The sequence below is a fragment of the Eretmochelys imbricata genome, chromosome 11 (genome assembly GCF_965152235.1).
Source record: "Eretmochelys imbricata isolate rEreImb1 chromosome 11, rEreImb1.hap1, whole genome shotgun sequence".
Classification (NCBI taxonomy): domain Eukaryota; kingdom Metazoa; phylum Chordata; order Testudines; family Cheloniidae; genus Eretmochelys; species Eretmochelys imbricata.
The window spans coordinates 17,968,520-17,992,587 of record NC_135582.1 but is presented as its reverse complement, the minus strand read 5'-3'; the positions used below and the strand labels follow the sequence as shown (position 1 = coordinate 17,992,587).

The window sequence follows — 24,068 nt, the reverse complement described above, 5'->3', positions numbered from 1 at the left end:
CAAGTATGGCTCTTTATACAAGGATCACTGTTTTGTTCATTCAAAGGGCTCTCTGTTTTCTCTATTCTAGACATCCCACCACATATGCCAATATCTTGGTATGTAAGAAGGCACTCTTGGAAACTTTTAAAGTAGTTTAATCAATACTAGCATTTTGCTGTAACATTACACTGTGTGTAAACTACCTGAGTGGTGGAGCACCTATGATGCTAGGAAATTAATCAAGCTACAGGACTTCAGCAGAAACTCGACAGATGCTTAATCTGAACAAGTCTTTTCTCTCCTAGTCACTTACTGCCCTCAGTAAAAAGCACCAAAAGACCTAGGTCTCTCATTGTGCTAAATGCTGCACACAGAAGGCAGAGATAGCCATGGGCCAAGCCCAGTGCATAATCTGTAATGAGAGGTGCCAGGGCTCAAGCCATTAGGTGCTGGGGCTCAAGCAATTTTTTTTTTTTACATTCATAACTGATGCAGCAAGCCCAGAGGTGCCAGGGCTATGAACTGCCAAGCCTGGAGGTGCCAGGGCTCAGCCCTGGCACAAATTAAGCCCTGTCAAAACCCCAAAGAATGTAAGTAAATGAGTGTGCAGTTATTTACATCACAGAATTTAACCCATTACACTGGAATGCTTGTTACACTACTCTATCTATATTCTGCAATGGGGCCTTTCCTTTTACTGTAGGCTTGAATTCAATCAGATGGCTGTTCAATGGTCAGTGTTAATGAGTTGGTGATTTCAGCCCAGTTCCCGGTGTACTGGTGGAAACTTCCCAGAATCTCCACCTCAGCTAGTACTAACTGGTACTTTGCAAAGAGGCCAAGGACTAAAATGGACGGTCTCAGCCACTTTCTCGCCTCCATAAGTAGTCCCCCACCAAGTCTGGGTTAAAACACAGGAAGGTTGAAAGGAAGCTAGAACTAACATTGTCTAACTTTATCCCCATCAACTTTGCCATACTTGATATGGAGATCGATCCAGAAACTGTCTCAAGCAATAAATATTCAATAAATATTGAAAAGATTCAAGCAAAAGTAGTTGGCAATAAACAATTATTACCTTTGAATAGAAGTCAATACAATTTTCCCTAGCAGAGATTTCAAAATATTAAGGTCTATTTAACTGTCTCCTTCCCCATTTTAGACAGAGACCTCTGATCAAATACTTTGCCATGAACATATACCACTAATTTGGATTTGTGTCCTACAGTATTAACAACACAGATTTCTGAAGCTCTCTTTTTTTACTAGTTTAGTTATTTCATCTCCCTGCCAAGCCAGTGGAAAAAGCAGAGGAAATTTTTCAACAGCAATTAGAGATTACAGCACTAGCTGCAGGAAGCATTTCCTTACCAACATAAAATACATCATCAAAACTGAAAAGGGAGTAAGGTTATGAAAGTGACAAGTGCGAGGATAGTCAATGAAACATGCACTGAGACTATACATTTTAAATACTAAATTGCACAAATCAATAGATTACCAATCTGAAATATTAAAGCAACTGGTGATCATTAAAAACCTAATGGCCTGCAAAATCTCCTATCCAAAACTAAAGCCATTTGTGAATAAAATGAGTACTGAAAATATTTAAAAACAAATATGTTTACGCAAAGCAAGGATGAGAGAGACCTGTAACCCCAATCCACACCCCTAATTTCCCACCCCATGTCCCCAAATTTCTAAAAAATGATAAATTCCCTCCCATGTTAGAGCCTTTCATACCAATACTGAAACTGGAGAGAATTTTTCCACCTACAGAGCTCATAACTTCTTAATTGTAGATTTACAATGAAAACCCTAATTGATCTATAACTACAAAAGCATAGCAAATTTTGTGATAATTTACCCACTGACTTCTACGAGACAAAAATAACTGTCATGCGCTCTGAAGGTGTTATTTGATTTAAATTCCATCTTTATTAAATTTTAGGAAATGACAAAAGAAATATTACCCAGGTAGGCATAAGAAGTATTCTGCATATACTGCATTACTGCATCTAAAGACTGTGTCTAGAACTCATTTATTGATTTATAGAAATAAATTCAGCTGGTATTTGGCAGAGAACAATGGCTATTATTCAAACCTATGAAGAGTACAATTGAAAAAAATTTGTATTAAAATATGCGTGTAACTAATCAGTATAACACAATTACAAGCTTATAATACTTCAAATTTGTCCATCAAGAATCTTATCTATAACAATCACATAAAATTAAGCCAGATATTTGAGATGCAGAATACACTAAAAATCAACTGTTTGTACATACTGTTTTCAAACTGTTAGCGGCAGTGGTGTTTACATAATTTAGATAGATTAGTTAAACCTAAAAGAAAGCAAACACACTGAGTAGCTTTTTTGTGACAGTCAATGTCAGTTAAGTGGGATTCCATAACTACAGGAAGAGATACAAGGACTGAAATATCTATTTTTTGCAGTTACTCGATATAAGAAATCATAAGGCATCTACATGATCACAGCCAAATTGGAATAAAATGGCTCTAAGCACTGAACAGATGTGCATTCTGTTCTATGCAGCATGAAGTATAAATTGTATAGTTTAACTGCCAAATTACAAGTGTATTTCCTGTATAGGATGCTCTACACCCTTTCCTGTACTACCAGATCAAAGGACACACCCATCTCTTTCACAAAATTTTGGTATAATAGAATCATAGGACTGGAAGGGACATCGAGAGGCCATCTAGTCCAGTCCCCTGCACTCACGGCAGGACTAAGTATAATCTAGACCATCCCTGACAGGTGTTTGTCTAAGCTGCTCTTAAAAATCTCCAATGATGGAGATTCCACGACCTCCCTAGTCAATTTATTCCAGTGCTTAACCAGGGGCAGCAGGTTTGTATAATTTTTGGTGGTGCCCAGAACAGGTCCAAGTCCTGTCCCCACTCCCTCACCTAAGCTCTGGGAGGGAGTTTGGGTGCGGGCTCTGGGCTGGGGCAGAGGGGTGAGGTGGGGTGCAGGAGCAGGGGGCAGGCTCTAGGATGTAGTTAGGGTGCGGGCTCTGGGCTGGGGCAGGCGGTTGGGTTGTGGGAGCGGGGGTGGGCTCTGGGAGAGAGTTGGGTGTGAGGCGCAGGCTCTGGGAGGGAGTTGGGAAGCAGGAGGAGGTGCAGGGGGTGGGCGTTTGGGTGCAGGCTCTGGGCTGGGGCAGGGAGTTGGGATGCAGGAGTGGGGAGCAGGCTCTGGGAGGGATTTTGGGTGTGTTGGGTCTGGGCTGGGGATTGGGGTGCGGGAGAGGATGAGGGGTGAGGCGCTTACCTTGGGCAGCTCCCAAAAGCAATCCGCACCCCCCCTCTGGCAGCAGCTCCTAGGTGGGGGGCTGGAGGGGTCTCTGGGCGCTGCTACCCTCAGGCACTGCCCTGACAGCTCCTATTGGGCACAGTTCGCAGAGTCAGCATTCAGGGTTGGGGCAGCGTGTGGCAACACTGCCTCACCCATGCCCCACCAGGGGCCGCAGGGACATGCCTGCAGCTTCCAGAAGTGGAGCGGGCGGGCAGGAAGCTGCCTTAGCCCCGTTGCACTGCTGGTGGTGGCCATGGGGGCCCCGGGCCCTTTTAAATTGCCCGGGGGCGGCACACGCGGGCAGCAGCGGAGGAGAGACCCGGCCCCAAACTTTGGCGGGCCCCTGTGCTCTCATATTCATTAAGCATGCGCACTAAGGGCCCATACAACTCACTGCCCCTGTGCTGAACCATCCAGATAGTTAGGAAAAACTTCCTAATGTCCAACCTAAACCACATTTGCTGCAATTTAAGCCCATTGCTTCTTGTCCTAGCCTCAGAGGTTAAGGAGAATAATTTTTCTCCCTCCTCCTTTCAAGTACCTTTTATGTACTTGAAAACTGGTCTCATGTCCCCTTCTCAGTCTTCTCTTCTATAATAAGGAGAATGAGTAAGAATTTTTACATGAAAGCAACTCTCAGATTCTAAGGTCAGGAGGGACCATCTATTCTGACCTTCTGCACAAGAGAGGTCTGAGAATTTCACTAATTACCCCAGCATTGAGCCCAATAACTTGTGTTTGGCTAAACCATCTTCTAACAAGACATCCAGTCTTAACTGAAGACATCAAGAGATGGAGAACCCACTATTTCCCTGAGTGGTTTGTTCCAATGTTCACTGTTAAAAACGTGTGCCTTATTTCTAACTTGAAATTGGCTGGTTTTAACTTCCAGTCATTGCTTCTTGTTATGCCTGGACTGAAGATCCCTTAGAACCCAGTATTTTCTTCCTGTGAAGGCACTTGCATGCTAATCAAATCACCTCTCAGCCTTCTGTTTGATGAGCTTGTCTTTCACAAGAAGGCATTTTCTGCAGCCCTACAATAATTTCTGTGGCTTTTCTCTGCACCCTCTCCAATTTTTCAACATCCTTTTTAAAACATAGATACCAGAACTATATGCAGTATCCTAAACAGCGTGACCAATGGTGTATAGAAGTAAAATCACCTCCCTACTCATGCTCACTATTTGCCTATTTATACATCCAAGGATCCCACTGGGCCCTTCTGCCACAGCACTGAACTAGGAGCTCATGTTCATCTGCTTATCCACCAGCACTCCTAAATCCTTTTCAGTGTCACTAATTTCCAGGATACAGTCCCCCATCCTTTAGGTGTACTCTGTACGTAGATGTATCATCTTGCATTTGGCTATATTAAAATACACTTTGCCCAAATGGGCCCAGCTAACCAACCGTCCAGATGGCTTTGTATGACTCCTTATTTTTCACCACTCTAGCAATCATTGTGTCACCTGCAAATTTTATCAGCAGAGATTTTACGTTTACGTCTAGATTATTGAAAAGTATATTGAACGCAGTATAAGAATAATAATATTCAGCTCAATTGTTACTGAAGAGTTATTTCTAGGGTTCCTACATTTTGTAATGAAAGACTGAAATCTGATCTATTCTGACATTCATTTTCTTACGTATCTATCTAGACTAAGTATAATCTTTTGCCTGCAGGGACTCAGAATAAAACCGTGCTTCACAAATGAGAACTATATACTAGAATATTGTCATTTAATTTATATTAATTCCATAACTTGTTCAACTCAAAGACTGTAGCAATATTTTGTTTTATCTGTCCACAACAGGGAAACAAAAAACAATGACTTGGTGAATGTTAATATTGGAAGTTGCACTGATAGTATTAAAAAAGGAAGAAAAGAATAAGAAAAGTCATTCTAAATAAAACCATGAAGAAAATAGTTCAGCAAAGTAAGGAACCACCAGATTAGATTGCTCGTCCAATAAAGAAGATTCTATGGCTAAACAAATATAACCAGTTTTAAGCCAATATATTATCATCTACCCAATGGCTTGCACCAGTTCAAATCAATATTAAATCCTATCTTCAGTTAAACCAGTGCAACTTTGTGCATAGACAAGAAGCAGAATTTTCAGAACCACCCAACTCCCATTTTCAAAAGTGACTTTCACACTAAGGCCTGATCTACACTAAAATATTAGGTCAACGCAGCTATATAGCTCAGGGGTATAAAAAATCCACACTCCTGAGTGATATAGTTAAGCCAGTTTAACTCCTGGTATAGGTCAACAAAAGAATTCTTCCATCGATCTAGCTACCACTTCTCAGGGAGGTGGATAACCTACACTGATGGGAAAAACCCTTGTCAGGTTAGGTAGTATCTGCACCAAAGTGCTATTGCATCACAGCTGCAGCAGCATTTCAAGTGTATGCAAGTCCTTAGGCTTCTAAGTCCTCCTGACTTTCAATGATACTTCTCATTTTTGAAAAGAAGTAGGCTCCTAAGTAGGGTGACCAGATATCAAGTGTGAAAAATCAGGATGGGAAGTGGGGAGTGGTAATAGTGTTGGATCATATTAAAAAAGTTCTGTATTAAAATCACAAATGAGTTTGATTCCCCATAGTTTAAATTCCAGGGTATTACTAATTAAGAGGTCTCTTGGTTTTTGGTACTGTTTGTCTCCCTCTATGTGTTAAACTTGCAAGCTGCTAATTGCGTTAGTACATTCTAAGACAGAGTCTGTTCTCAAAGCAATTCTTTGTAATAACAACTACTCACACACAGAGAGAGACTCAAAAGAATACTCTAACAACAGAAACAGCACCCAGAGACTCCCCGCCCTTTTTTGTATTCATCTTGCTTTGTTAACAATTGTGATTAAAATAGAGATAGAGGATGTATGTGGATGTATGCTTGGTGTGGATAATAACTGAATGATCAGGGAGGTGCCAACCTAAGAATCCGGTGTCCATCCGCTGAAGAAGGCTTCAAGTGGAAATAACCAGAGGACCCCCAGAGGGCAGACTGGAATCCACCCAACAGCCTCAAGAATGGGAGAACCAAAGAACAAGATAATATCTAGCAGCACGGAGCCATCAGGAATGTGCTATCTGCTGATTGATTCAGCAACAGCATGATGAAGCAATTCCCATAGACTGGCACAGGAAGAAATTCCTATAAAAATAGACTCTAAAAAGTGAGAACTTTGGGGTCTGATTCTGCAAACCAATTTCCAGGAGCATCAGACAAGGCCCTGCTCCCTCCTCATGTCCAGACCACCTGGCCAGTAGCTTGGCATGAGCAACTCTAAGGCTGGTAACTATGATAACAACGTTGCAGAACGTGTGTGTGTGTGTATGTATGTATGTATGTATAAATATGAGATTGAATGGAATGTTATAGCTATAACTAACTGCTTACTATGATAACAACCTTGCAGAACCTGTGTGTGTGTGTGTGTGTGTATGAATGAATGTGTGAATAAATATGAGATTGAATGGAATGTTATAGCTATAAGTAACTGCTTACTATGATTCTTTCTCTATTCACAATAAATGTGGTATTTTGCCTTTTTCCCTTTAATAAGATCCTGCTGGTTTTTATTTTATTGGTATAACAATAGGTGCCTATATAAGAAAAAACCTCAAATATCAGGACTGTCCCTGTAAAATCAGGACATCTGGTCACCCTAAGACACTCAGGATCCTCTGAAATTTTTACTCCAGGCCCGTATATCAGATTATGTTACTAGCTGACTAGATTGGCAAATCCAATTTGGGGCACCTATTTTTACACAAAATGTATTTAATGTTACAGATTATTTTCAAAGCATGATGTAAAGGGAAAGTGAATAGAGAACAAGAAGCTTAAAGGAATACAATCCCATTATTTTGGCAGTTTCCAGGGAATCCTCCACAACACTTTCAAGGGACATTAGAGTTTCATTACGTGTGCCACTTTAAAACACTGTCTGCATAATTACAGAAAGAGTAAGTGCCACAAGTCCTCCTTTTCTTTTTGCGAATACAGACTAACACGGCTGTTACTCTACTGTGAGGTATTTGACTCCGTTAGAATGCTGATACACAGGAAATACCTAAAACAGGACAAGGAAACCAGTGGTTAAAAGGCAATGTTTCAGATTTTAACAATTTTTCAAACGAGAAACTGGAATAAAAATAAATAAGTATCAAGAACTGCTTTAAGTGAGGGGTTAATAGTGTTGTCAGCATACAGAACTTCTTTAATTTTTACATACTGGACAGGCAAGCCATAAACTGCTGATCTGTTTCATGAGACTATTGCGAAGGGCTCTAAAACAAAAATATGTGAAAGGAGGACATTAGTAATATTTTTGCAGAAGGGTTTGCATATAGTAATGAAATTTCATTTGATCAATTTAGGTTCAAAAACTAAACCACTGCAAGGCAGTCAAAAGAGACCAGCTACATGGGAAAAAAAGCTTTTTTCCACATCAAGCAAAAGCAATGCCACAGGGGAAGATATGTTCAGAATTAGGTTATGTAAGGCTCTCAAGTTCAGAGCTACAGTATATTTGCCTTTTATAAATCCATACTTAGTTGTTAAAGAGTTTGAGGGAGAATGCTTTCTAGCTGAAGGGCAAAAGTTTCAGCAAAAGAAACCTCTGAATTCACTTTAATAAGGGAACTACCGGTATGTATATTACTACCTTAGTCAAATAGGTTTGTGTCAAATTTACTTGTCAGTTATCACAGTTTCATCGAGGGTGGGGGGGGTTGTTTTGTTTTCACTTGCTTTTTATTTAATGCACAGAGAGTTGTTCTTCAAACAATTTTCAGTTTAGGACACAAGGGCTTACTATACAAGTCTGAAATATTTTCATAGTAAAGCCACCAGACTCCAGGTGCCTCTCCGAATTTGAAAGTAAGTATGTCTGCTTGTATACCTTTTTCAGAAAGGGGGCTAATTCAGCTGGTAGTTCGTCAAGGATGTTGAAATTAAGTAACTGAAAAGAGACACTGAAGTCACTCTCTGTTTCTTTTTCAGAAAAGGAACTACAGTATTTATCATGTAACCCATCAGGTATGTTGGAATTAAATGAGAAAGGAAAGGTCATTTTGAGATTAAAGAATGAAAAAGTGTCAAGACAGGCAACATCCATATGATGGATAAGACTTTTGGGGATCAGATAGTACTTTTAAATAGATTCTGATTTTTGGCTTTCAAGTCATTAGCTATTAAACACCTTATCTCTATGAGAGTCTGAATAGTATTTGATCATTTCAGCCTATAGTAACAGAGTGAAGCTATTTCATAGTTAATATTTCCAGCACCAACTCACCTACACACAAAAAAATCACTTTAAGCAGTTTCTTTTTACACCAGAACTTCAATTTTCACAGTACAAGGCACTGAAACAACATGGTAATTTCATTTTACACACAAAATTCACTATCAACAAGTTTCCAGTGTATCAGTATGTGAGTGAGAAAGAGATTGTTTCAAGACTAGACACACGTAAGATTACATTCATTTTATCCTGGCCACTATGGACGTAGAAGCCCTCTACACCAACGTTCCACACAAAGATGGACTACAAGCTATCAGGAACAGGACCCCCGATAATGTCACGGCAAACCTAGTGGCTGAACTTTGTGACTTTGTCCTCACCCACAACTATTTCACATTTGGGGACAATATATACCTTCAAGTCAGCGGCACTGCTGTGGGCACCCGCATGGCCCCACAGTATGCCAATATTTTTATGGCTGACTTAGAACAATACTTCCTTAGCTCTCGTCCCTTAACGCCCCTACTTTATTTGCACTACATGGATGACATCTTCATCATCTGGACCCACGGAAAAGAAGCCCTTGAGGAATTCCACCATGATTTCAACAATTTCCATCCCACCATCAACCTCAGTCTGGACCAGTCCACACAAGCAGTCCATTTCCTGGACACTACTGGGCTAATAAGAGATGGTCACATAAACACCACCCTATACCGGAAACCTACTGACCGCTATACTTACCTACATGCCTCCAGCTTCCATCCAGGACACACCACACGATCCATTGTCTACAGCCAAGCTCTAAGATACAACCGTATTTGCTCCAATCCCTCAGACAGAGACAAACACCTACAAGATCTCTATCAAGCATTCTTAAAACTACAATACCCACCCACTGAAGTGAAGAAACAGATTGACAGAGCCAGAACAGTACCCAGAAGTCACCTACTACAGGACAGGCCCAACAAAGAAAATAACAGAAAGCCACTGGCCATCACCTTCACCCCTCAACTAAAACCTCTCCAACGCATCGTCAAGGATCTACAACCTATCCTGAAGGACGACCCATCACTCTCACAGATCTTGGGAGACAGGCCAGTCCTTGCTTACTGACAGCCCCCAACCTGAAGCAAATACTCACCAGCAACCACACCCCACACAACAAAAACACTAATCCAGGAATCTATGCTTGCAACAAAGCCCGATGCCAACTCTGTCCACATATTTATTCAAGTGGCATCATCATAGGACCTAATCACATTAGCCATGCCATCAGGGGCTCGTTCACCTGCACATCTACCAATGTGATATATGCCATCATGTGCCAGCAATGCCCCTCTGCCATGTACATTGGCCAGTCTCTATGCAAAAGAACAAATGGACACAAATCTGACATCAGGAATCATGACATTCAAAAACTGGTAGGAGAACACTTCAACTTCTCTGGCCACTCAGTAAAAGACGTAAGGGTGGCAATTTTGCAACACAAAAGCTTCAAAAACAGACTCCAAGGAGAAACTGCTGAGCTTGAATTAATATGCAAGCTAGATAACATTAATTTGGGTTTGAATAGAGACTGGGAGTGGTTGGGTCATTACATATCTATTGAATCTATTTCGCCACGTTAAGTATTCTCACACCTTCTTGTCAACTGTCTAAATGGGCTATCTTGATTATCACTACAAAAGTTTTTTTCTCCTGCCAATAATAGCTCATCTTAATTAATTAGCCTCTTACAGTTTGTATGGCAACCTCCACCTTCTCTGTATGTGTATACATCTTCTTACTATATGTTCCATTCTATGCATCCAATGAAGTGGGCTGTAGCCCACGAAAGCTTATGCTCTAATAAATTTGTTAGTCTCTAAGGTGCCACAAGTACTTCGGTTTTATTTCTACTGTTTACTCTGGCCTGTTAGAATAACTTCCTTTAAAAAATAATGAAGTGGTACATCTGATAACAGACCCTTATGTTGCAATTTTGAAAACCTTCCATATGGCACTTTAAGTTAAATCAAGTCTGTTCGAAAGAAAAAGAAATTCTGTTTATTTGAACATCCATTAGTAACACAGTTCAGGCAGCATCTGATAAGTTTCACACTTAGCAGATGAAATTAGGACAAGTTTATGTTGTAAATGAAGAGGGACCAATTGAGATAGACTCATGTAAGTTATTGAAAGTCTACTTAGAAAAAAAGAAAGTGTTAGGTTTTAGCAAATGAATTATGAGAATCAGACTTATGTTCAGTGAAGTAAGCACTAGTTGTCAGATTGCCTTGAGCCAGATATCATGCCCTTACAGGACTTGCATGTTTAATGAAACACAGTTGATTAAAGACAGTCTATCAAAAAAGGAATCTAGAACAGTATATAAAAGCATCTCCCATAATGACGGATATCACCAAGAGAAAGATCTTTCCTGATAGTGGAGAAAGAACAGAGAAATGTAATCATGTGGAATATCTGATATTCAAGATATTCTCCCAGATGTATCATGAGAGAGTAGAATAACTCTAAAATCCCTGCAACTCTGACTCTTTCAAGAGATCATTGTTCACATAAGTAGTGGCTTTGAAGTCAGAGGGACTGCATGAGAGAGGGTTGTTGCATAGCTGGGCTGCACATACTTCAGGTAGTGTGATGCTTACCTGGAAGCAAAGGAATGGGGAGAATGACCTCAGAAAAATCAACCCATAGAAACCACTGAACTTCTTCACAGTCACAAAATAAGTAGAATTTACCTTAAGCAACAAAGGACAGAGAAAAGCTTTTTCCACAAACAGAATTGTCATAATTGTATTTGAGGACGCTTTAGGATGATCTCAACACAGGAGGTTGTCAAAAGAGATCACCTCTTGTACCGGTCTCATTGTATGTTCACTTATTTCCATCTTAACTGGGCCATTTAACATCCTAGATAATAATGTTATAAATCAACGGAGACAAAATATGAAAAAGGAGAAATTGTTTAGAAAACAACTGAGGAAACACCCAAGAGGAACAACACTAGGCTACCTCAAATGCAGAAAAGTAGAAGCCTTAAGAATCAGTACAGTAGTGAACAGACTGCAATCACACATACATAAGTATGGTGAGGCCTCCAGCTAAGTAGAGTGTAAGAGTTTCCCATGCCAATTTCTTAAGTTTAGGGTGGTTAGCAAGATTTATTCTTACAGATAACAGAAAGGAGGCAGTAATAAACAACTGAAATAGCTGCTGAACTTGATTCCCTGGAAGAAGGAACAAGAAGAGGTCACAATACCTCTCCATTATAAGGATACAGCAGTGAAGTGTAATCAGAACACAGTTATAGACGGTATATATTGAGGAGTCCTTGTCGCACCTTATAGACTAACAAATTTATTTGGGCATAAGCTTTCATGAGCTAGAACCCACTTCATCAGATGCATGGAGTAGAAAATACAGGATCTGGTACAAATACATGAAAAGATGGGAGTTGCCTTTCCAACTGTGAGGTCAGTTTAACGAGACAATTCAATTAACAGTAGGATACCAAGGGAGGAAAAATAATTTTTGTAGTGGTAATGAGAGTGGCCCATTTCAAACAGTTGACAGAAGGTGTGAGTAACAGTAGGGGGAAATTAGTATGAGGGAAATTAGGTTTAGGTTTTGTAATGACCCAACCACTCCCAGTCTTTATTCAGGCCTAATGTGATGGTGTCCAGTTTGCAAATTAATTCCAGTTCTGCAGTTTCATGTTGGAGTCTGTGTTTGAAGTTTTTTTGTTGAAGAATTGTCACTTTTAGGTCTGTTATTGAGTGATCAGGGAGATTGAAGTGTTCTCCTACTGGTTTTTGAATGTTATAATTCCTGATGTCAGATGTGTGTCTATTTATTCTTTTGCGTAGAGACTGTCCGGTTTGGCCAATGTACATGGCAGAGGGGCATTGCTGGCACATGATGGCATATATCACATTGATAGACATTGAAAAATGAAATGTGGTAAACTAAGTTACGAAGATGCACAAGGCAACATGGGAGTTCATAAAATTAAAAAGGAGGCTTTTCTACCAATAAAGGTCCATGGCGTTCCCCATCTAGGATACAGAAGGAGGGTAATGAAATCTATATGTTAAATAAAGCTTCCTCTTTTTTGTAAAAAGTAAAAGTTCTGACTGAAGGCCTGGTCCTCCTAAAATCAAAGGAAGTTTTGTCATTTGCTTCAATAGTAAAAGCCTTTCTCCAGGAATTTGGGAATGTAAAAAGAGCAAGATAGATAGCAAGGGAGATAGAACCTTTACAGGAGCTGGACCTAGATGGCAGAACTTACTTCATTCCAACAAGACACAAAAATGACCATGGAACTATCCACTTTCACAATTAAATGCAAGCCAAATTTCTGTGACTAAAGTTCCCTTCATAAAGACACACACAACTTTGATGGTAGGTGGGAACATAAGAACCTACAGAGAAAGCCTTACTTATATGGCTATAGAACCTAATACTTAGTCATGGGTATTTTTGGTAGAAGTCATGGACAGGTCACAGGCAATAAATAAAAATTCACAGTCCATGACCTGTCCATGACTTTTGCCAAAAATGCCAGTGACTAAATCTCTAATTCTGGGGCCCTGCTGCTCCGGGGGGGGGGCCCTGATCCAGTGCTGGGGGTTGACTGCCCCCCAGAACCGATGCTCCAGCCGCCCTGGGACTGCGGCTGCTCAGGTGGTCTCCAGGGCACCCCCAGGACTGCTGCTCGGGTGCTCCCCGGAGCCAGCTACACAGGGCTGCCTGAGCAGCGGCCAATGCAGCTGGCCTCAGGGCCGCTCCCAAGACTGCTGCTCGGCCAATCCCAGGTGACCCTAGGCAGCTGCATCGGCTGCTGCTCGCACAGTCGCTGGAGCCAGCTGTCTAGGGTCACCTGAGCAGCGGCTGGCCCCGGGGACCACCAGAGCAGCTGGCCCCAGATTGCTCCAGCAGCCGCTAGTGTGGCTAGCCATGGGGCACCCAAACAGCTGACCCTAGAGCTGGGTGGCCCTGAAGTCAGCTGCACCAGCCGCTGCAGAAGTCAAGGAGGTTGCGGAAAGTCACAGAATCCATGACTTCCCTGACCTCTGTGAAAGAATCGCAGCCTTACATATAAGTAAGAAGACAAGGAAAGAAGTGGAGCCATGAAGCACTGAGAATGGGATGGAGATTAAAGATTATCTAGGCATGGTCCAACACCTAAACAAATACTTTGCCTCAGTTTTTAATGAGGCTAATGAATAGTTAAGGGGTAGTGGCAGGGTGGCTAATGGCAATGAGGATATGGAGGTAGATATTACCATATCTGAGGTGAAAGTCAAACTCAAACAGCTTAATGGGTCTAAATCAGGGGACCTGGATAATCTCCATCCAAGAATATTAAAGGAACTGGTACATGAAGTTACAAGCCCAATAGCAAGGACTTTTAATGAATCTGTAAACTCATAGGTCGTACCCTATGACTGGAGAATTGCTAATATAGCTCCTACTTTTAAGAAAGGAGAAAAATGTGATCCAGGAAATTACAGGCCTGTTAGTTTGACCTCAATTGTATGCAAGGTCTTTGAATAAATTTTGAAAGAGAAAGTAGTTAAGGACATACGGTTGAAAGGTTATCAGGATAAAATACAACATGGTTTTACAAAAGGTAGATCGTGCCAGACCAACCTGATCTCCTTCTTTGAGCAGATAACTGAATTTTAAACAAAGGAAATTCAGTAAATCTAATCTACCTGGATTTCAGTAAGGTACTTGATACAGGTCCACATGGGAAATTATTAGTTAAATTGGAGAATAAGGGGATTAATATGAGAATTGAAAGGTGGATAAGAAACTGGTTAAAGAGGTGACTACAACAGGTCATACTGGAAAGTGAACTGTCAGACTGGAGGGAGGTGTTGGGACAATCTTAAGTAACATTTTTATGACTGACCTTGGCACAAAAAGTGAGTATGCACTAATAAAATTTGTGGATGACACAAAGTTGGGAGGTATAGCCAATACGGAAGAGGACCGATCATACAATAAGATCTGGATGCCCTTGTAAAATGCAGCAATAGAAATGGGATGAAATTTAATAGTGGAAAGTGCAAGGGCATGCATTTTAGAAGTTTTACCATAAAAAGGGGGTGTATCAGTAGGAAGTGAGAGAGGAGGAGAAACACCTGGATGTTTTGGTTGATTACAGGATGAACTATGAGCCATCAGTGTGATGCAGCCATGAAAAAGGCTAATGCAGTCCTAGGAGGCAGTTCCAGTAGAGACAGGGAAGCGTAAGCACAATTATACAAGGCACTGGTGAGACCTCATCTGGAATACTGTATGCAGTTCTGGTCTCCCATGTTTAAGACTAATTCAAACTGAAACAGGTGCAGACAAGGGCTACTAGGATGATCCGAGGAATGGAAAACCTGCCTTTTGAGAGGAGACTCAAAGAGCTTGGATTGTTTATCCTAACCAAAAGAAGGCTATGGGGAGATATGACTGCTCTCTATAAATACATTAGAGGTATATATACCTAGGAGGGAGAGAAGTTATTTAACTTAAGCACCAATGTTGAGACAAGAACAAATGGCTATGAACTGGCCATCAACAAGTTTAGGCTTGAAATTAGACAAAGGTTTCTAACCATCAGAGGAGTGAAGTTCTGGAACAGCCTTCCAAAGGGAGCAGTGGGGGCAAAAAACCTAACCGGCTTCAAGACTGAGCTTGATAAGTTTATGGAGGGGATGGTAGATGGGACCGCCTGCAATGGCATGTGGCCCACTGGCGACTGCCAGTAGTAAAAATCCCCAACTGCTGGAGATGGGACACTAGATGTGGAGGGCTCTGAGTTACCTGGGAAAGAATCCTCTGTAGTATCTGCCTAGTCGGTCTTGCCCGCATCCTCAGGGTCTAACTGATCACCATATTTGGGGTCAGGAAGGAATTTTCCTCTGGGTCAGATTGGCTGAGGCCCTGGAAATTTTTCACCTTCTTCTGCAGCATGTGCCACCTGCAGGTTTAAACTAGTGTAAATGGTGAATTCTCTAAAACTTGAAGTCTTTAAGCCATGATTTGAGGACTTCAGTAACTCAGCCAGCGGTTAGGGATCTATTTCAGGAGTGGGGTGGGTGAGGTTCTGTGGCCTGCAATGTACAGGAAGTCAGACTAGATGATCATGATGGTCCCTTCTGACCTTGAAGTGTATGAGTCTATGATTAGTTTTTCTCATACACAAGCAAATACTTCAGTAATTGAACCACTTCTCATAGACTGTTGAAAGGAAAGAAATTGTTATTTCTATTTTTCAACACTTGGGAAACACACAGATACTATATTGCCATGTGAGTAGACAGACTAAACACTGGACTCCAAAGCCACTCTGCCCAGAAGCAGAGAAAAAATTCCATGATCATCTCTCAGTGCCATTTTGGAAATGGAAGCATGACACCACTTAAATTGATTACAGAAAAGGAGTTTCCCCATCAGCTTCACAGCTATCAGATTAGCACTGGTTCAGCAACGTCACTCTCTAGGGAGAATAACGTGACATCCCTTTCAGGGCCTCCTTTGGAGCACCATTGCAACCTGCTCTGGAAGCAGAGTAAGCCATGGTGAATTCTGTGACTATTTTGGACACACGTGCATGAATAAGGATTCTGCTAGAATCTAGATCTCTCCATTTTTACCACATACTTTTTTGGAGCTGCATTATTTATTTTGTGGGTATGAATGTACTTGGTATGGCTAGCCTGCACTGCACTCACCACTGCACTTGTTACCCCTACTACACTACTATTTTAGAGCACTTAGTTCATTGGTGCTAGCACAAGTGTATCTATGCAAGTTGGGAATCACATCCCCAGCTTCAAATGCAGACATAGCCCTATAATGCAAGCTGTTGAGGGCATGGACCTCGGATTCATACCAGTCTGTAAAGAACTTTGCACACTACTGTTGATAGTAAAATTATTAAATGAAAGACAATATATGTGCCAAATGATTATATTGTTGTATTGCAATTTTGGGCCAACATGTGGAGAAAAGTTACATACTACTCCCTTGGTATTAGAATGGCGTCAGGAGATAAATCAACCAAAAATTCTGCTGCTGCACATAAGGAAATCTGAATAATTTAAAGAGAAATGCTTTCAAGATTTTAAGAAAATCAGAAGAGGCTCCTGAAATTGTGTATTTGCTCAATTTCACCAAAGAGAAACATTAGGGTATCAAGAGAAAAAAAAATGATCCCCAAAAGCAATAATTGTCTTCATTATATACCCATTCACACATGCAGGTCACATAAATATCTACTTTGGCTATTATGATTTCCTTAGTCTCCTAAAATATGCCTCTGAAGATTCTACTTTACAAAACAGATTAAGGATTTTAGATAATCTGTCCTCAATGTTGCTAGTTCCTTATTCAGTTTCAGACAATCAATTTCTGGAAGTCCAATGATTCTGATTTAACTCACATTAAGCATTCAATCACTGTCTTTACTTTCAATATTCTTTCAGTCAAGCCTGAGAGAGCTGGCTCCCCCTCAGGCAGCAAAAAGGATTTATCTTGCAGAGACGAAGGAGTGAGCTTTACTTATTTAATCCTATTCTATCATACAGAAAGGGGTGTGGGGAGGGTGTTCGCACGCACACACAAATTTACTGCTGAAGAAGGAAGTGATGTGGGCAGCCCTGAAAACTAACTGCTTCATTTATTTCAGAAAGGTATAGCACAGGATGTGGCAGTGCAAGTTTCCCACATACCGTGGAAAATCCAGATAAGATTTGAGACAGTTCCCACAGCCCATTCATTCAATCTTTGGCCTTTCTGCTGAGACTGCCAATAATGGGTCCATCTGTGTTTTTGTGATAAATACAGTAGTTCACTAGGAACCAGAGGCCCACCAAATTCACAAGCCACAAAAGCCACAACAGATAGTAACATTTCATTACCAACCGAGACTGGATTCATATCAATGACGGACAGATAAATGGTTCAATTTACAATTACAAATACCAGGAACCACCTAGTCCTCCCCTATTTTTACCGTAATGTTTAGTGACTTTTTGAAACAGAGACACTACTTTGAAAGTGATAAAAACGACAGTGCTTGCTGTGAAATGAGTTAGTCTCAGTTGATTTTCTAGCAAACAGGTATCCACATACAAAAAAACCATCAACTACCGCTCTTGCCAGACTTAGCAGAGACCACAGATTTGAATGTATACAGAAAATGAAATATTCTCCCACCAACAGAAAGAAATCCCTAAGTCAGGTTTCAGGTTAATTTTGGGTCAGGAAATATGAGCTGCCACTGCCTGTACTATACCTCTTCTGTGGATAGGCAAATTCAGCCCCAGGCTTTCAAGCTAGCCCCTTCCCAGAGTCCCAAATCCACATACAAAAGGATGAAAAAAATGGAGTACATTACATGAGAAAGGGGGATGGGAGTAACAAAGCCAACAAAATTCATCTTCAAGCCACGTGTCCATGCAAGTTCTGCAGAGGTGAAGCACTTGGTAATCACTTACCCGGTTTGCACCTCCTTTTTTCTGTATTCAGGAACATGAACCACCCAGCTGCAACCACCCACAACACCTTAAGTATGCAGGTGACAGCTTTCCCTGAAGTGGTCAGTATTGTGTGACATATCCTTAGGAATCCCCCGCTCAGCCCTCTTCCAAAAAATAACCCCAAAAAGCTCCTTTTTCCAGAGGTTTTATTGTTTTTCTCTCATTATGACCACCCCCTCTTTTCTGAAAAATCACATTACAGTGGCTTTTGCACAATTTAGGTGTTTTTTGCATTTTAATTCTGTGTGCAGCAACATAAGTACTGCCTCAATGTTTGTTTGTTTGTTACTAGACAGGAGAAAGGGTATTTTATCAATAAACACAGGCAATAGCTTTACTACAGCAGTTTGTAGTATACTAAATCTATATGCATACACATATTATATTAAATATTAGATAGAAAAATTGCATTAAAAGAGTGTTACAATTGCACAGAAATGCACTAAAAACTGGGAAATGCCAGAATTAAGGCTGGCTGTGTAACCTTAATTCAGTCCCTTTACAGTCTTTAAGATACGATCAAACACTATTGCTTAAACACAGGTCACCCCCATTTCATTCAGTGGACAGGATGGAACTGCTTGGGGATGAATCAGAGTCATGTAGTCAAAGAGGCTGTTGTCAACAGGACCCCTACATCATTTGTGTCAGAAGCTGGATGATGTATAGTGAATGAGGCAGGGGATTGCATCAAAAAACAGGACAGTCTCCTGATTAAGAAAGTTGAATGCCACCTGTAAAACTGGAGCTCCTGTGTGATGCTGGGCAACTCATTTAAACCACAATGTTCACAGTTGGCCACTAACTATGTAGTCCTAGTTTTCTAGGTGTCCAGTGCGAGACACCTGGGGCCAGATTTGCAGGAGTGCTGAGCACTCAGCAAGTTCCACTGAAGTGAATTGGAACTGCGCTCTGAACACAAATAACTACTCGCTCAGAGAATGAGGCTGGGGTCACGTGGGGGGAAAAATGGCATGTGATTATGTAATGAAGATTGTATCATAATGTATGTGCACAAGCAAGCCGAATTAAGGTTGCACAGGCAACCTTAACTCTCAGATTTCCTAACTTCTGAGTAGCTGACTTTGCAACCGTAAAATTCTTTCAGCATAGTTTTTTGGATGTAATATACACTTGAATGACTTCAGCCTCGGGAATAAATCCCTATCTTAAGGGATTTCTGACATGATAAACTAACGATGGAGTTGTCAAGGCTACTGAGAAGGTTTCTACTTTGAAGTTCATTGACCATAATTGCTCCCATCAGCCTGCAAGGGGAAAATCTGGGCACTAAAGGGACTGTATTCAGTACTTGCAAGATAGTGCCTGACTAGAACCTACATATTAACACTGATGGAATTTTTATTGAAAAAAACAAGGGGAGGGGGGAACCTTTTGAACAATGCCTCATTTTCTAAAACGAAAATAACTAGAATTTCCCCTCAAATTTATTTCCACATCAGACTGAATATTACATGTTTGTACATAAAGTACCTGCCAAAAAATTAGTCAGAAAAACTCTAAAGTGTGCAGAAAAATAACCTTATTCAATCTATACCTGAAAGGTACAAATGCTCACATTAGGCCTAATGTTGAATTCCCTGCATATTTAGCATTTCCATAGGTTTTAGTGGGAGATTTACATGCACAATACAGAACCAGGAAAACAAAGGGTACTGTAATGTCCAATCTGGAACAAAATTAATTGCATCCATAGCAAAAAACACTAAACAAACCAAGGGAAAACAAAACTTGGCTAGCATGGATCACAGCAGTTTGAATGAACCTTTTAACAGTTTTCAGAGTAACAGCCGTGTTAGTCTGTATTCGCAAAAAGAAAAGGAGTACTTGTGGCACCTTAGAGACTAACCAATTTATTTGAGCGTGAGCTGTAGCTCACGAAAGCTCATGCTCAAATAAATTGGTTAGTCTCTAAGGTGCCACAAGTACTCCTTTGCTTTTAACAGTTTCACATCCTGAAATTTACATACTCCTCCAGTTTGGAGGAAAATGAAAGAAGTGCAAGACATAAACCAAAACTCACCCCAAACCACAGCTGACCTGCCAGTTAATCTAAAAGACTTACACAGCACAGTAAATCTCGTATCAAACCTGGTCTCTGTAACATAAGCAGATCTCATCTTTTGCTATTGAAACATTTGTCCTCCCCATACTGTTTATTTGTCATCCTTGACTGCCTTACGTCTGAATTACTGTTAAGCTCCTTGTGGAAAGGACCTGTCTTTTCACATTTTTCTTAAAGCACCATCCATGCATATGACTGTTCAAAATGATTCTTTAGGTTTGTAACAAAACCCCAGTGAACTCTACCAGATTTGGGGTGTTTATTCCAAGATTTTCACACAGCTCCATTAAACACTCTGTCCCCAACAGACTTGGCATGAACAATACTTTGCTCAACTCTACACCTGCCCTCAATAACACACTGCAGTTAGGTCACTGGTCACCCAGGGGGGCTGGAGAATTACAGGGTGTTATATATGGTTAGTGTGATGAAGATAGCCTGCACAAGAAAGACTTTACAGCATTTACAGCCACAGAAACACCTTAAAAATACTGCTTAGAAAGGCAAGAAGACCACAGCTTAGTAGCCAGCTGGTATAGATCTTCAGGAGCAGAGGGCATGGTTAGAAGCAACTCTGAAGAGTCCCCTGGATAACTGGGATGGCAGCATGTGGCCACTAGCTCAAAGAGGTATGCTGTTCCTGGCAGAGAAAGGGGCTGGAACAGCTGTATGTTCCCAGCACAGACACAGTGGTTAGAAAAGACAGCAGCTGTCCCGCCGCACAAAGGCAAGGGTAGAGGAGAGAGGCTGGGGCTCCACCCCACCCACAAAGAGGCAAGGGGTGTCTGCCCCTCCATGCAGAGAGGCAGGAGCTGAGAGTGAGTGAGTGAGTGAGCGAGCGAGCGAGGCACACGGGGACAGGAGGCTGTGCACCAGCTGTGCCGCCCACACCCGCTACTTGGGGTAGTGCGCACATTCACACCACCGGTGCAGAACTGTGGGTGTATGTGTGCCCCAGCACAGGCGCAGTGGCTGTGTGTGTCCCCGACTCCGCCTAAGCACAGGAGCTGTGTGCATCATCCACCCCCGCTCCAGGCAAAGGGGCTTGTGTGTCTTCCTATCCCACGCAGGGGCTATGCATGTATCCTGAACCCCCCTGCCCTCCCGCTGCTGGGCGCATGGGTGGTGTGAGTCTGCCCACTGTCACCCCATCCCCCTGGTACAGGGGCACCCTGTGCGCATGTCCTTCCCCCAGACACAGGGGCTCCGTGTGTCCGTGCCCATTTCCCCACTCCCCAGCAAAGGGGCTCCATGTGCGCATATGTCCGTGTTCTCCTACCCCCACCACGGACGACACAGGGGCTCTGCGTGCATGTGTGTCCAGTCCGTCCCCACCACCGACACGGGCTCCATGTGCACATGTGTCCGCCTCCCACTCAGACGACACAGGGGCTCCGTGTGTGCCCGTGTCCGCCTCCCACTCAGACGACACGGGGGCTCCGTGTGTGCCCGTGTCCGTCCCCCCAGGGCGCGGGGGCTCCGTGTGTGCCCGTGTCCGTCCCCCCAGGGCGCGGGGGCTCCGTGTGTGCCCGTGTCCGTCCCCCCAGGGCGCGGGGGCTCCGTGTGTGCCCGTGTCCGTCCCCCCAGGGCGCGGGGGCTCCGTGTGTGCCCGTGTCCGTCCCCCCAGGGCGCGGGGGCTCCGTGTGTGCCCGAGTCCCAGTGTTCGTCCCCCCAGGGCACGGGGGCTCCGTGTGTGCCCGTGTCCGTCCCCCCAGGGCGCGGGGGCTCCGTGTGTGCCCGTGTCCGTCCCCCCAGGGCGCGGGGGCTCCGTGTGTGCCCGTGTCCGTCCCCCCAGGGCACGGGGGCTCCGTGTGTGCCCGTGTCCGTCCCCCCAGGGCACGGGGGCTCCGTGTGTGCCCGAGTCCCAGTGTTCGTCCCCCCAGGGCACGGGGGCTCTGTGTGTGCCATCCCTGTGGCGCAGGGGCTCCGTGTGTGCCCCTGTCCGTCCCCCCCAGGGCACAGGGGCTCCGCGTGTGTGTCTGTGTGGCCCTGCCCCCTCCCAGGCGCTGTGTCCCATATCCCCCCCCAGGTGCTCTGTTTCTGTGCCCATCCCCAACAGGCGCTCTGTGCCCGCCCCGGGGGCTCTGTGCCTGTGTCCCGTCCGTCCCCCCCCACCTCCGGACACAGGGTGTGTGTGTGTATGTGTTTGTGTAGCCCACCCCCGTCACAGAAACTGTGTGTGTGTCCGCATAGGCGCTGTGTGTGTGTGGTGTACTTTCACCACCCCCCCCACCCCCCGGGACAAGGGCACTCTGTGTGTGTCCCCGAGTCCCTCCCTCCCCCCCGGCACAGGGGCGCTGTGTGTGTATGTGTGTCTGAGTCCCATTCCTCCCCACACAGGGGCGCTGTGTGTGTCTGTCCGAGTCCCCCGCCGCCCGGCACAGGGTGCGTGTGTGTCCGAGTCCCCCGCCGCCCGGCACAGGGGCGCTCTGTGTGTGTGTGTGTGTGTGTGTGTCCCCGAGCCCCACCCCGCCCGGCACAGGGGGTGGGTGTGTGTGTGTGTCCAAGTCCCCCGCCGCACGGCACAGGGGCGCTCTGTGTGTGTGTGTGTCCCCGAGTCCCCCGCCGCCCGGCACAGGGTGTGTGTGTGTGTCCGAGTCCCCCGCCGCCCGGCACAGGGGGTGGGTGTGTGTGTGTGTCCGTCCTAGTCCCACCCCGCCCGGCACAGGGGCGCTCTGTATATGTGTGTGTGTGTGTCCCCGAGTCCCACCCCGCCCGGCACAGGGTGTGTGTGTGTGTGTCCGAGTCCCCCGCCGCCCGGCACAGGGTGTGTGTGTGTCCCCGAGTCCCACCCCGCCCGGCACAGGGTGTGTGTGTGTGTCCCCGAGTCCCCCGCCGCCCGGCACAGGGTGTGTGTGTGTGTCCGAGTCCCCCGCCGCCCGGCACAGGGTGTGTGTGTGTGTCCGAGTCCCCCGCCGCCCGGCACAGGGGCGCTCTGTGTGTGTGTGTGTGTGTGTGTCCGTCCCCGGCACAGGGATGCTGTGTGTATGTGTATCCCTCCCCCGCCACAGGGGCTGTGTGTGTGAGTGTCTGTGTCAGTGCCGTGTGTCCCCCCGGCACAGGGGCGCTGTGTGTCGTGCCGCTCCCCCTCCCCCCCGCTGTCCGCAGGGAGCCCGAGCTCGCCGCTCCCGCCCGGCCGGGGATGGGCAGGGACCCCCGCGCGCCGCTCACCTCCTTCCGCGCCGGGCCGAGCCCATCGCCCATCGTCCGCCGGGGCCACCAGTGCGCTGCGGCGGGGAGCAGCTGCGGCGCCACAGCTGGGGCCGGCACCTGGGAGCGGCGAGCGAGGCGGCGGGGTCAGGGAGGCTGGCGAGCAGGGAGCGTCTGCAAAGTGCACGCCCCCGACCGGGAGCGTGCACCGCAAGGGAGTATCTGCAAAGTGCACGTCCGGCCGGGAGCGCGCACAGCAAAAGGAGCGTCTTCAAAGTGCACGTCCGCCAGGGAGCGTGCACCGCAAGGGAGTGTCTGCAAAGTGCACGTCCGGCCGGGAGCGCGCACAGCAAGGGAGCGTCTGCAAGCTGCTTGCTGCCCGTGCGGGAGCATAGACGACAAGGAAGCATCTGCAAACCACACACCCCGCGCGCCGGGACCGTGCACAGGCAGACCGCAGGAGCAAGGGAGCTAGTTTTCATGCGAGCCCCTCAGATTTTATCAGATCTCGAGAGACAAGGTGAGTGAGGAGGGATAGCTCACTGGTTTGAGCATTGGCCTGCTAAACCCAGGGTTGTGAGTTCAATCCTTGAGGGGGCCATTTAGGGACTTGGGGGGAAAATTGGGGATTGGTCCTGCTTTGGGCGGGGGGTTGGACTAGATGATCTCCTGAGATTCTATGATTGTTTATGGGACCAACAGAGAACATCAAGTTACC

At 44.5% G+C, this 24,068-nt stretch overlaps 1 protein-coding gene across 1 annotated transcript in view; it reads right to left on the bottom strand.

The window, feature by feature from the left end:
• MGAT5 (alpha-1,6-mannosylglycoprotein 6-beta-N-acetylglucosaminyltransferase) overlaps window positions 1-23,453 on the bottom strand; it is a 232,462-nt gene extending 209,009 nt beyond the window's left edge. The window contains exon 1 of the mRNA XM_077829937.1: window positions 23,372-23,453. The gene's annotated coding sequence lies outside the window, so the exon portion shown is untranslated. The remainder of the gene's footprint in view (window positions 1-23,371) is intronic.
• Between the last annotated feature and the right edge of the window lie 615 nt (window positions 23,454-24,068).